This window comes from Acipenser ruthenus, chromosome 18 (assembly GCF_902713425.1).
Source record: "Acipenser ruthenus chromosome 18, fAciRut3.2 maternal haplotype, whole genome shotgun sequence".
Taxonomy (NCBI): domain Eukaryota; kingdom Metazoa; phylum Chordata; class Actinopteri; order Acipenseriformes; family Acipenseridae; genus Acipenser; species Acipenser ruthenus.
The window spans coordinates 20,725,125-20,738,333 of record NC_081206.1 but is presented as its reverse complement, the minus strand read 5'-3'; the positions used below and the strand labels follow the sequence as shown (position 1 = coordinate 20,738,333).

Sequence of the window (13,209 nt, the reverse complement as noted above, 5' to 3'; positions counted from 1 at the left end):
ATAGTACATCAATATCAAGGTCTACTATTTATTATAGACACTTACACAAATTCTGCTACCTTCCTGTAAGGTTCTTGGAAGCCAAATATTTGTGTTACACTGAGACACCAATTACTAGCTAAACAGCGGCTACTGCTAGAGTGAGAGTCATCGCTCTATACCATGCTCTGTAAGCATTATACTTGTTCTTTGCTGTACTGATAAGAAATGAAAAACACACTGCACAAAACAATCGGAATATACTGAGCAGAATTCCACAGTGACATGAGATAAGGCAGTTCAATCTGTTGGTAAATACAGTGTTTGACAAAACAGTTAGTATATATCACAATTGGGGCTTGTCCTAAGTTAACCTGTATTTTTATTTAAGTTATTTTTTTTTTTTTTTTTTGAGACTTTTTAAGACTTATAAAAAAGATCTACACTCTAAGAACATGAGCCAACCTAAATCAATTACTGTTACACAGCTGTAGGTCCTCAAGTAAATAAAGAATGTATTTGTATTGCAATATGGAAAACTTATCACCATGTAAAACTTATGTGTGAAAGAGGTGACATCATCAGAATAGGACTTACAGAATAGGCAAGACTGCTGAATGGCAAGTGGCCATATAAAACAGACTTTACATTGTAATGTACTATACCAAAATGGTTACTGTGCTACTAAACTGAATCTAATTTAAGTCACCCTCACCGTAAGAACCTGGTACTGTTGGCCTTTATAGTTTTTAATTTTAGTTTTGTCTTCTGGAACACCTTATTTTTAACATTTTTGTAAAGGTCAGTTTCAGTTAAGTTATCTGTTTCCCCTAACTGTCTAAACTAATTTTCTTATTCAGGTTTTCATTTTCAGTTTCCTTTTTAGTGCTATTTGTAGTATTCATATATTTTATAATTCTGTCAGTTTTGCTATTTTTTGTGTGTCGGACCAACTAAATTGAGCTTAATTCCAGTTCCTTCAAGTCTGGCTTCCCTAATCAAGTCATTTAGTTATAGGAGAACACTTTATGATGTATCATTTTCACTGTAATTACACATGTATTTGCAGTTACTGTATATTGTATAAACCATCAGTGTAATTAATGGCAGCAGACTCTTACTTTTTCAATCTTTTAATGCAAATACATTGTTTTCAAGTCATATTTGAAGCTACAGACTAGGATAAAGTGATAAGAGACCCTTCTGTGTTGGGCCTTTACAAAAGTCTTTATAGTTATAAGGGACCCAATGCATAACTTCTAACAACTACTATTCATCTACGGGGCCCAGATACAATGAGGGAGACCCCTTCCTGCATAACAACGTATCCCTGCACATACACACCCTCTCTCAAGATTTATATTTTACACAAACAACCACTGAAAGGAGGAACCACCCAAAATAAGACTATTGTTCACACAATCAGCCAAACTTCCCTATCTTCCCCTATGGGGCCGGTAACCATAGCAACATCCTGTCGAGCTCCATTAGCCAAGGAGAGATGTATGTCTTTCCTCCACCGTGCACTCACGGTCATTAAAACAAAAACAGAAGGCTAAGATTGGCAAGATTTTCTTAGTTAGTCCTTGAAGCTGGTTGCTTAAAGCTAAAGACCTGGCCTGGTTGTTAGGAGCTGAGGGTTGGAAGGCAGTGTGGCCAAGTATTTATCGTGGGAGGCTTAGTGATTAGAGCAAAGGGCTGGAGGCAGTGTTAGCACAGGGTGACAGAAGGGTCTACAGAGGCTTAAGCTGAGTGCTGAGAAGCAACTGTTTAGTAGTTGAGGATGAGGATATCAAAAAACTGTAGCCTAATTGTTAAGGCAAATGACTGGGCTAGACGCTTACAGCTCAGTAGTGGAGGGCTGGGAAACATTTAAAATATTTCCTATTTTTCTTCCACTTCTCAGTTAGCTTGAAATAGCCCTCTAACAGTATATTAACCAGCTCATAGAACTAGCTTTAGGCTTTATAGCTGAAATTATTCAAGCTTGTGAATTACACACATTAACCCTTCCTTCTAATAGTGCAAAGTCTTTGAAATGCATTTACCCATCTAAGCTAAGTCAAAACCAGATGGCGACTAATCCTCTAACACAATCTTTGGTCAAAAGGCTATTGCACAAACCTCTAAGCACTGAGATACCTAAAAAGAGTAAATATGCCGAAGCAGCCTTAGATATATTTTAAATAAAATCAATAAGGGATGCCTCTGAACTTACACTGTGAGTTTAGGTTTCCATGCAACCTGGAGAGCACTCAGTTCTGTTTGCCCTTAAGGGAACCTTTTTTTTTTTTTTTTAAACAAACACTCAAACAGAAAAATGGAACACTGTACACTTGTATCTGATTAGGCCACCTCTTGACAAACTCACCTGTTTACCCTCCAAACAGCCCATAAATCAAGTTGCATAATTCATCTAGAGGGAGCTTATCGACTCACAGGCCTATTGTGGTCAGCGATAAGGACTGCAAACCGGAGATTCTTACCGCTAGCCCGGGCTCAGCTCAGTTCACCTCCCATGTAACCCTGAACCTGCCGAGCAGTGATACTGGAATCATGCATTACACAGAGTAACCAGTTTATATGGAAAGCTCAATTATAGGTTTAATGATTAACTCATAAAAAGCTATACTGAGGGCATTCACAATGCTGTAACAAGACACGACTGGCCTAAATGCAGCCTACTGAGTACCAAGGACTTAGAGCATTTTCTTATGTTGAAATGAAACAAAGGCAATTTTGTCCCATTTGGGCTACTTATGTGTCAGAACTTTCTGAATATCTCTTGTAAATACATGATCACAATTAAATAAAAATATCTCTATTCTTCAGTCCCCCCCCCCATATAAAATATACTGTAAAATACTAAATGTTTGCTGTAGAACCCACAGTAGCAAAGACAACATTTTATTTTCGGGAATTACCTTTTCACTCCTCTTGATTGAGATCCAGATTGAAATTATTTAAAGTGTAGTAGCTAACAAAATAATTTCATAATTCTTACCTGCTGTGCACTTAAATTCACCATATTTTTATTTTAATATAGATTCTACATTTGGTTAAATAAATCTCTGTTTGCTAGCCTTGCTTTCAAGTAGTGTTACACTTTCACCTGGAGTAAAATTGTCATTAACCAACCAACTCCTTCCCCATTTGAAGACACAGCTAAGGTATAACGATCCAGGAAATAAAAGGCAAGGAAACTGAGAACTTTCTTATATTAGTGTAGTACCAGGAATCAAGTGTGAAAATGGAAGACATGTTTGCAAAACAGCACATTTGGGCCCGAGATTGTTAATGGAAGATCATGTCGAGTAAGGTTTATGGAATCATTTTGTAACATACAACCACTTTATGGGGACCAAAGGGCCCCTAAGCTTCATTATGTCATGAGCAGGTATTCTGTTGTACCTTGAGGGCACCAGCTCAGGCCACTCTATCACTACCTGGCCACCTCAATCCAATCTTATGTCTGTGTGTCGTGCAGCCCTGAGTACAAAGAAACAGCCCCTTTCACTAAAGTGGATGTGGTAAAAAAAAAAAAAAGCTGATTTAGCACTGGTATGAACGGGGCAACATTTCAAGTGGTGACATGCTTTCTCCCTGAATAGCAGAATGCATTTTGAACATATACAACAGAGAAAACATGGATTGGAGTTCTGTATGGTTATTCTTTTGTCAATGTTATTGTAATAACATGAAAAAGCATATCAATATAGTGAATTAGGCTGTTGACTAAAGAAAAAAAAAGTCTACATGAATCGATATGTCTGTCCACTTCCGGTAATACGTTTTTAATTACAATTCTATATTTGCTTGAGGATTATTATATTGTTAAGAATTTAACCTTTCTAAAAAACAAAATGAACTTTTTGCTGAATTCTAAAGCATGTACAGTAAATAAAAAATACATTAGAACATTTTGGTGTAGAATATTCAAAACATTGTGTCCAAAACAGCATTTTCTTTTTTTTTTTTTTAGAAGTACAAATTATAAAAGAAAACCTATATTTGATCTGTATAAAACCTCTGAATTGTGATGCGCCACCTCACACACTCCCTTCAATGGACACCAGTGCTGTGGCTGGAAGTGGGTGTGGTATGTGTGAGGCAATAGTTAAAGGCAGTCCGCACTCTGATTGGCTGAAGTCCTGGATCGGTTCCTTGGTGGGAGGAGCTTGCCTGATTCTCACCATCTGAAGGGGGGAAAAAAATGGAGTGTAACTAAGCTGTTGTATTCTGCAAAACAGCAACATCTGGAGGCAGGGATGTAGGAGGACAGTAATCTGATAAATTGTCCAGAAATATTGGTATACTGCTGGGAACTTAACTCTCTCATTCGTAACCCATGACTGAGTCCAACACACAATTGCTGCTTTTAACAAGTTTGTTCTACATACTGTAACCCTAAGGCCATTTGTTCTGAATTATTGCATTAATAAATATAAGAGCTTTTTAATGTTTTCTGTGAGACTAACAGTACTAGATTATCAAACCTTTTTTTTTCTCCAAACTGTAATTTTTTAAAAGTTCTGAATTTAATAAGAAACGTCTCAAAAGACTACTTAGAAGCCTGTGTGGTAATGCCAATTTGAAATAAAAAAAATATGGTATAAAAAAATATAAGGTAACAAGCTCAGGTGTATCTAATAATAAAGCTAGGTATAGCTAAAATGACTAGGCAATGGGAGTTTATACCCCTAATCTGCTGTCAGAAATGGTACAGCCAAACTGCTCTCTTAAGTAGTACCTTTTGTTGGTATATTCCCGCGTGTAAACTGTGCTTTGTTTATTACACTCTGCCATATTATTTTTGCAGTTGAAGCCAACTGCATCATGCACCACAGTTTAGTAATTTTGACAGCCTGTGGCAGTGAGGGCTGCAGTGGTGACGTCAGACCAGGAATTGAAACAGAAACACAAAAACGTACGGGGCTAAACTGAGCCGCAATGGCGCTCAGCTTTTTATTTATTAATTAAACAAACAAAACAATTAAACAAAACACACCAAAACAACTACACTTTGTAAAACGAGTACCTTAGTTTGCTTTCTGGTAGCATCCACTCTCGTTCTTAACTCCCCTCTATTCTCTTCTCCCATAATGATCTAGTGGGTCTTTTTTATATTCTGTGGCTGGTGCCTTAATTACCCATTAAACAATTACCTTTTTAAGGCTCCAGCCACATTCCCATGAGCTTTATTGGGATGGGATTTAACCTCATCCACGGCGACTATATTTTACAGGACCGGCTTTTTGCCGGTCTCAAATAATAAACAGTAACATCGGATGGCTTTCATACGTCCACACACAAATTATAATAATACAATACAAATAATATAAATGAACATACATACATAAATACATTAATATGCACAAGGGGTGGGCACCCGTCACACAGCCCAACTGAGAATAAATCACAGTCCAATTAGTCATTTCTTCCGATCAACAGGACTAATGTCAAAAAACATGTACACATATATCTATATGTCAGTTTAAGGTAAACTTTGAAGAAACTGAGTCAAGTAGATCAATGTTTTTGGCAATTTAATGTTGCACTTGTCCACTTGACATTTTTAAGCTTTCTGTATTTGTGTTGTGCTAATTCATCAATACCATATAATGAATCTCAATGAAATGTTTACATTTATTTTTGCTTATAGTTTATTACTCCTAAATAGAAGTTCTGTTATCTTGTTAAATTACAAAACTTATACATTCCATAAAACTATTAAAACCTGCAACATATACAGTCTGAACAACTCCAGCGTGACTCCTTTGTTGGATATGCTGTCCTTGGACTCCTACAGTTGAACTTGTATTTGTTATTTGTATGTTTAGATAGCGGAATAGATTGTCTAGTCAGACATCCCGGCTGGCCTGGTAAAATGATTATTAGTCTAGTTTATGGCCCCCCCAAGGTAGAGAATGGGGAGGTATATGTGCCATTATAAAAACAACTGGTTTCCCGCTTAGAGTTCAGCGGAGGAGCAGGGGGGTATGGGAAGGCTGCCATGGCAATGCGACTGTCTGCCTAAGGATCCTCTTCCTGCTAACATTATGCTGTGCTATCACACGCTACCTAACAAAGCTGCTCAAGTGACTGTTATTTAAATATATTTAGACAAAAGATCTGTTAATCTTTTTAAAGTAATTTGGCAGGGGCAGATTTTTTGTAACCTGTATGTAATTTCAGCTAAGACATCAGTGTTAGCATCTGCCTGCTTTATTTCAAAATAGTGCCATGAGATATTTGATACTGTCAAAACAGTAGTACTTTTTCCAGACATATTTATCTACTAGGAAACATAGAAGGTAGTGGGGTGTTTGTGAATGGGGAAACAAAATGTGGATGTTATCTGCATATTCACACACACACTTTGTTACAAATAAAAAGTGTCTCTAAACCAAATGTTGCTAAATGTTTTGACTGTAATTCATTTAGACCATACTGAAACAAAACCAATAGGAGGAAAGACACCTGTGAAAAACTGGCGAAACTAGTGTGAAAAAAATCCACACAACATAAGCAACTTTTTAGGATTATATGACGAAACGTTTTACAGTACACGCACCAAAACTGAAGCCAAAATGTTAAGTGTATTGGCTCCACTTACAAATGGAAAACGTAACAGTGACCTAAAAATCAACTCTTCTGAAAAGTATTGCGATAACCAACATTAAAGGTAGGCCAAGCTTACACTGTACATACAGTACTGTGCAAAAGTTTTAGGCAGGTGTGAAAAAATGCTGTAAAGTAAGAATGCTTTCAAAAATAGACATGTTAATAGTTTCTATTTATCAATTAACAAAATGCAAAGTGAGTGAACAGAAGAAAAATCTACATCAAATCAATATTTGGTGTGACCACCCTTTGCCTTCAAAACAGCATCAATTCTTCTAGGTACACTTGCACACAGTTTTTGAAGGAACTCGGCAGGTAGGTTGGCCCAAACATCTTGGAGAACTAACCACAGTTCTTCTGTGGATTTAGGCAGCCTCAGTTGCTTCTCTCTCTTCATGTAATCCCAGACAGACCTTGATGATGTTGAGATCAGGGCTCTGTGGGGGCCATACCATCACTTCCAGGAATCTTTGTTCTTCTTTACGCTGAAGATAGTTCTTAATGACTTTCGCTGTATGTTTGGGGTCGTTGTCATGCTGCAGAATAAATTTGGGACCAATCAGATGCCTCCCTGATGGTATTGCATGATGGATAAGTATCTGCCTGTACTTCTCAGCATTGAGGAGACCATTAATTCTGACCAAATCCCCAACTCCATTTGCAGAAATGCAGCCCCAAACTTGCAAGGAACCTCCATCATGCTTCACTGTTGCCTGCAGACACTCATTCGTGTACCGCTCTCCAGCCCTTGGGCGAACAAACTGCCTTCTGCTACAGCCAAATATTTCAAATTTTGACTCATCAGTCCAGAGCACCTGCTGCCATTTTTCTGCACCCCAGTTCCTGTGTTTTCGTGCATAGTTGAGTCACTTGGCCTTGTTTCCACGTCAGAGGTATGGCTTTTTGGCCGCAAGTCTTCCATGAAGGCCACTTCTGACCAGACTTCTCCGGACAGTAGATGGGTGTACCAGGGTCCCACTGTTTTCTGCCAATTCTGAGCTGATGGCACTGCTGGACATCTTCCGATTGCGAAGGGAAGTAAGCATGATGTGTCTTTCATCTGCTGCAGTAAGTTTCCTTGGCCGACCACTGCGTCTACAGTCCTCAACGTTGCCCGTTTCTTTGTGCTTCTTCAAAAGAGCTTGGACAGCACATCTGAAAACCCCTGTCTGCCTTGAAATTTCTGCCTGGGAGAGACCTTGCTGATGCAGTATAACTACCTTGTGTCTTGTTGCTGTGCTCAGTCTTGCCATGGTGTATGACTTTTGACAGTAAACTGTCTTCAGCAACCTCACCTTGTTAACTGAGTTTGGCTGTTCCTCACCCAGTTTTATTCCTCCTACACAGCTGTTTCTGTTTCAGTTAATGACTGTGTTTCAACCTACATGTTGAATTGATGATCATTAGCACCTGTATGGTATAATTGTTTAATCATACACCTGACTATATGCCTACAAAATCCCTGACTTTGTGCAAGTGTACCTAGAACTGATGCTGTTTTGAAGGCAAAGGGTGGTCACAGCAAATATTGATTTGATTTCGATTTTTCTTCTGTTCACTCACTTTGCATTTAGTTAATTGTTAAATATAATCTATTAACATGTCTATTTTTGAAAGCATTTTTACTTTACAGCATTTTTTCACACCTGCCTAAAACTTTTGCACAGTACTGAACGTATACGTTTGTGTTTATAATGTATTAAATGTCCTATATATGTGGAAAGTAACATGCTCCACAATATATATATATATATATATATATATATATATATATATATATATATATATATATATATATATATATATATATATATTATTTTTTTTACATGAGTTACTAAACTACATTAAAAGTATGCAAAATAATGGGGTAAAAATAGTAATACATATGGTTATTACAGTTAAACTTGGTCATGAATTGGAAAGGGAAGGTGCAGTGGTTGTGCAGCTGTCCAATGTTTGTTTGTTTTAGTTAGTATAATGTGAAAACAGTAATAGTGATAAAAGTACTTTATTGAAATAAAAAAATATATATTATATATATTTAATCTGAGATTTGGAAATCTGGTCACCCTACATCAAAGTTATATTAACAAGATCAGACTGCATGACTTCTCTAGTATCAGCTACACAAGTCGAAAGGCTTGAAATGAACACCTTAAAAAATCTGCCACTATATAATGTATCTGGCAGGGGCCTCATCTTGGATTATTGCCAGTCGGCACACTCACTGGTCATTTCATAAAAAGAAAAAAAACAAAACACGACAATGGAATATAGGAACTCTATACGTTATCTGACAATCACTGAACAAGACAGAATGACCTTCATTGAAAATAATAAATGGAACACCATTTACTATTCTCAAATTTAAATGATATCCTTATTTCAAATATCAGGTACAAAAAACAAGAACACGGTGTACTGAGCTAAACGGTATGTATTTGTTAATGTAGATGATACATGGCTGTATTGAACAGCTGATTATCTAAGGCAGGGGTATCAAAACTCCAGTCCTCAAGGACCGCTTAATCTCTCAATTAAGTTAATTGATCTAAATATTTAATATTCAATTATTTTACATTTGATGATTTAAAAAATGCACTTTATTCAAGGTACACTACCTATAAAACAACATGAGGCCTGTCCAATTAATCAAATAATTAGACCAATTAAGTAATTGAGCACTTGGGTGGAACGAAAGCAAGAAACTGCTTGACACCCCTGATATACTGTAAGCGTTTGATATTCTGGATAATAATTAACCTCAAAATATGTAAATGTTCATGTAAATATTACATGGGATCATAGTCACAAAACCCATATTGCATGTTATTGAATTACTTAATCTGTATGGGATAAACAACGATGTTAAATTGGTAAAAATAACTGTGTAAAATTATTTTCTTACTGATTCAATATTGAGTTGTTAATGCCACTTAAAACATTTCTTCCTAATTGTTAATTGTTCATTTGGTAATTGGATTTATTTTTTATTTTTTATCTTTTGTTAAGCTTCATACAGTTAAAATGTTTGACTCTCACATTGTGGAATGCTGTCATGAGTTCCTGTGACTTTGTTTAAAATCCCACTCACACAGACAAAATAAAGGAATGCGAAGCACCAACGGAAAGTGAAGCTAGTGATCATTTTGCCGAACCTAAAACAGATGATGATCTAAATATCATTGCCAGAGATCAGTTTTCGAGAATTACTCAGCCAAAATGTAAGTAGGCTGTAAGCTTGTTTGTACAATGGTTAAATGAAAGAAATGCAAAAGCTGAGTTTACAGCTAACATCCATGTAATTGATGGAGATTTAGTAACTGTTGATAAAATTGCTGTTGTTTCTGAAGCTGTCCAGAAGAAATGTGAAATTAGAAAGGGAGATATTTATGAGGAAGTGAAATTGTAATTATGAAAACTTTTTTTTTTTTTTTACCTTATGTTATTGTATAATTGTATTTTTTTTTTTTAACAGTATGAAATACTGAACTGAAATCGTAAACCCTTCTCTAAGTGTTTGAAATGTGTAACACTATAATTAACTAACTGTTCAAATGATTGTTGCATAATTAATCAATGTTCGCTTTTCTGTTGAACTGTGGTTTTGTTGTAAAATTAACAGTTTCCTGTGGATTGTAGCATACACAGTGGTTTCATTAATCAACAATATAGTTTCCCCACACTCCCCTTCTCTTCAAAGCCAGTTTTACAGAATTATTAAATTAAAAGATCAAAGGGTGACATCACAGAAATGTTTTAAGTTCTAAAATGATCTTGCATTACAAAGTAACTCCTCCACAGAAAATACAGTGTTTGAAATTGACTACACTTAGCTTTAAAACCGACCCAATTATTTTATAATAAACCATAAAGGGATTTTGCCTGACAATAAATTACTTCCACAAAGTCCCTTGATTGTATTACACTTCAAGTTAGGTACTACAATGTATAATGCTGTGAGCATTCACACAGCGTCTACTACAACTCTTTTGAATCCTTAAGCTCTAAATTAAAGTTAAATACCCTACACCTCCCTTAAGGATCCCCCCTAAAATCATAATAAGCTATAAACGGAGATTGCAAACCATTAGTGAAGTGCATTGTGGTCCGTGAAAAGAGATCTCCCCAGCTCAAGCCCCAAGGGACTGTAAAGTGAGTCCCGGACAGCTGTGCAGAAGCCTACAGTAACAGTTCCAAAGCTAAAGCGGTCCTGCACTGATTTCAGTAGGACAATGCCCCATTGTAGCTCATGATCCTCCCGGTGCTGTCAAGAGACACACTGATGGCCTCCACCAAACAGAGAGTGGGAAACACAGACAGCATGGCATACAGCAGCCCAGAAATCGGTCAGACAGACAAACAGATTGATACGCTGCTGAGTGATCAACAATGAGGTGGAAAGAAAAAGGAACACATTCATATCTACAGTAAACAAATGTTTTGACTATCTGCTAGTATTCTTTGAGATTAAACTGATGTGATTCTGTTATTTATGTTAAGGTGTTATTGCTCTTGGACAATGTTTTTTTTTTGTTTTTGTTTTTTTCTTTCTTTATAAATTTAGTCGTCGCCAATTATTTTACCCCGATTTTCACCCCAATTTAGCATGCCCAATTATTATCTGTATCCCCGGCTCACCGCTCGCAACCCCCCCGCTGACTCGGGAAACGGAGGCTGGAATACGCGTCCTCCGAAACGTGCTCCTGCCAAGCCGTCATTTTTCGCACTGCAGATCCACAGCAATGCCACCAGACCTATAGTGCCGGAGGACAACACAGATCTGGCGGCTCCGCTGCAGAGCCACAGGCGCCCTATCGGCCACAGGGGTCGCTGATGCGCGGTGAGCCGTGGATTCCCCTGCTGACCTAAGCCCTCCCTACCCGGGCAGCGCTCAGCCAATTGTGCGCCGCCCCCTAGGAACTCCCGGTCACGGTCAGCTGTGACATAGCCTGGATTCGAACCTGCGATCTCCAGGCTATAGGGCACATCCTGCACTCCGCGCGGAGCGCCTTTACTGGATGCGCCACTCGGGAGCAATGGTTAACCAACTGGTTTGCAGTAAAATGGAAATGAAATTGGATTAACTATTTGGTTGATTCCAAAGGGGTCATCTGCCATGAATTTAACAGATACAGATGTGTTTACAAGACAGACAGGTAGGGAGGTAGACATCTGGACAGACAAATTGGTACTACACGAAATATTAGTCTATGTAAACTTTGTATTTTTTTTATATAAATTTAGTAGTTGCCAATTTGTTTTATCCCATTTTTCTCCCAATTTGACATATCCTATCATATTTTTAAGCTCAGCTCACCGCTACCACCCCTGCGCTGACTCAGGAGCGGCGAAGACGAACACACGCTGTCCTCCGAAGCATGTGCCGTCAGCCGACCGCTTTTTTTTCACTCTGCAGGCCTGCCATGCAGCCAACCCAGAGCTACAGCGTTGGAGGACAACGCAGGTCTGGGCAGCTTACAGGCAAACCCGCAGGCGACAGCTAGTCCACAGGGGTCGCTAGTGCGCGGTGAGGAGTGCAAGGTTTCCTTACTATGGTATCAAATATATATTTTTAAATAAAAATATATTTTTGCTATAACATGTTTCTTTCAAACCTTCAAAAAGTAGTGAACCAGAAGCACAGAACGGGTTTATGGAATTATTATTATTATTATTATTATTATTATTATTATTATTATTATTATTATTATTATTATTATTATTATTATTATTATTATTTATTTCTTAGCAGACGCCCTTATCCAGGACGACTTACAATCGTAAGCAAATACATTTCAAGTATCACAGTACAAGTAATAATACAATTAAGAGCAAATTATTTCATTATATATAACCTCTTTAAATGACCAGAGGATGTAGTCAGCACAAACATAGGCATGGGCATATTGAAAGAAATGTGCTGTTGTTTAATCTGTTCTACCTGCAGCGAGTAGTCTGCTGTGTTACTGTGCTGCAACCCCACCCCAGCAATAAAACTGGCAAAAATTAGAACACCCCCCTGAAAACGTGGTGATCCATCGCAGTCCGTCTCTCCCAAGGAAATGAATTATTTCAAACCACAAGCAGCAAACCTCCAGATACAATGACTTCTACAGTATGCTGTGCTACCGTGCTGATAAAGAGAATGTCTCCTGGGAAACAAGTGAAAACAAAAATGTCCAAAGCATACTGACTACTCACAAGTTACAATACCACAAAGCTAAACCAATACTGTTAATAATGAGTGAGATCACTTCACCTGGAGAAAAATACATTCTCTTCTAAGGATTGCAGTGTATCCAGTTCATGCTCCCTTCCGCAACAATGCTGGTTTTCTGTTCCCACAATATGGCACTCATTTCAATCAGGGCACCAGCATTGCTGCAGGTAGAAGCTGAACTAGAAGAGAAAATCTCTTTCACCTGGCGAATGTTCCCAAGTAAAACTTGAAAAAAGTAATTCTCGATTTACCTAAAAATATAAAAATGATATGGAATATGTTAAAATAAAATTGCTGCGAAATAGGCAACACAGGGTACAGCAAAAGTAAAGTAAGATTTGTACTTGAGAATTTAGTCTTCAATTCTATAACACTAATGATAC

General features: G+C 37.6%; 1 pseudogene; it reads right to left on the bottom strand.

Moving 5' to 3' along the window:
- Positions 1-2,311: 2,311 nt before the first annotated feature.
- LOC117416647 (DNA repair protein RAD51 homolog 2-like) overlaps positions 2,312-13,209 on the bottom strand; it is a 121,755-nt pseudogene continuing 110,857 nt past the window's right edge.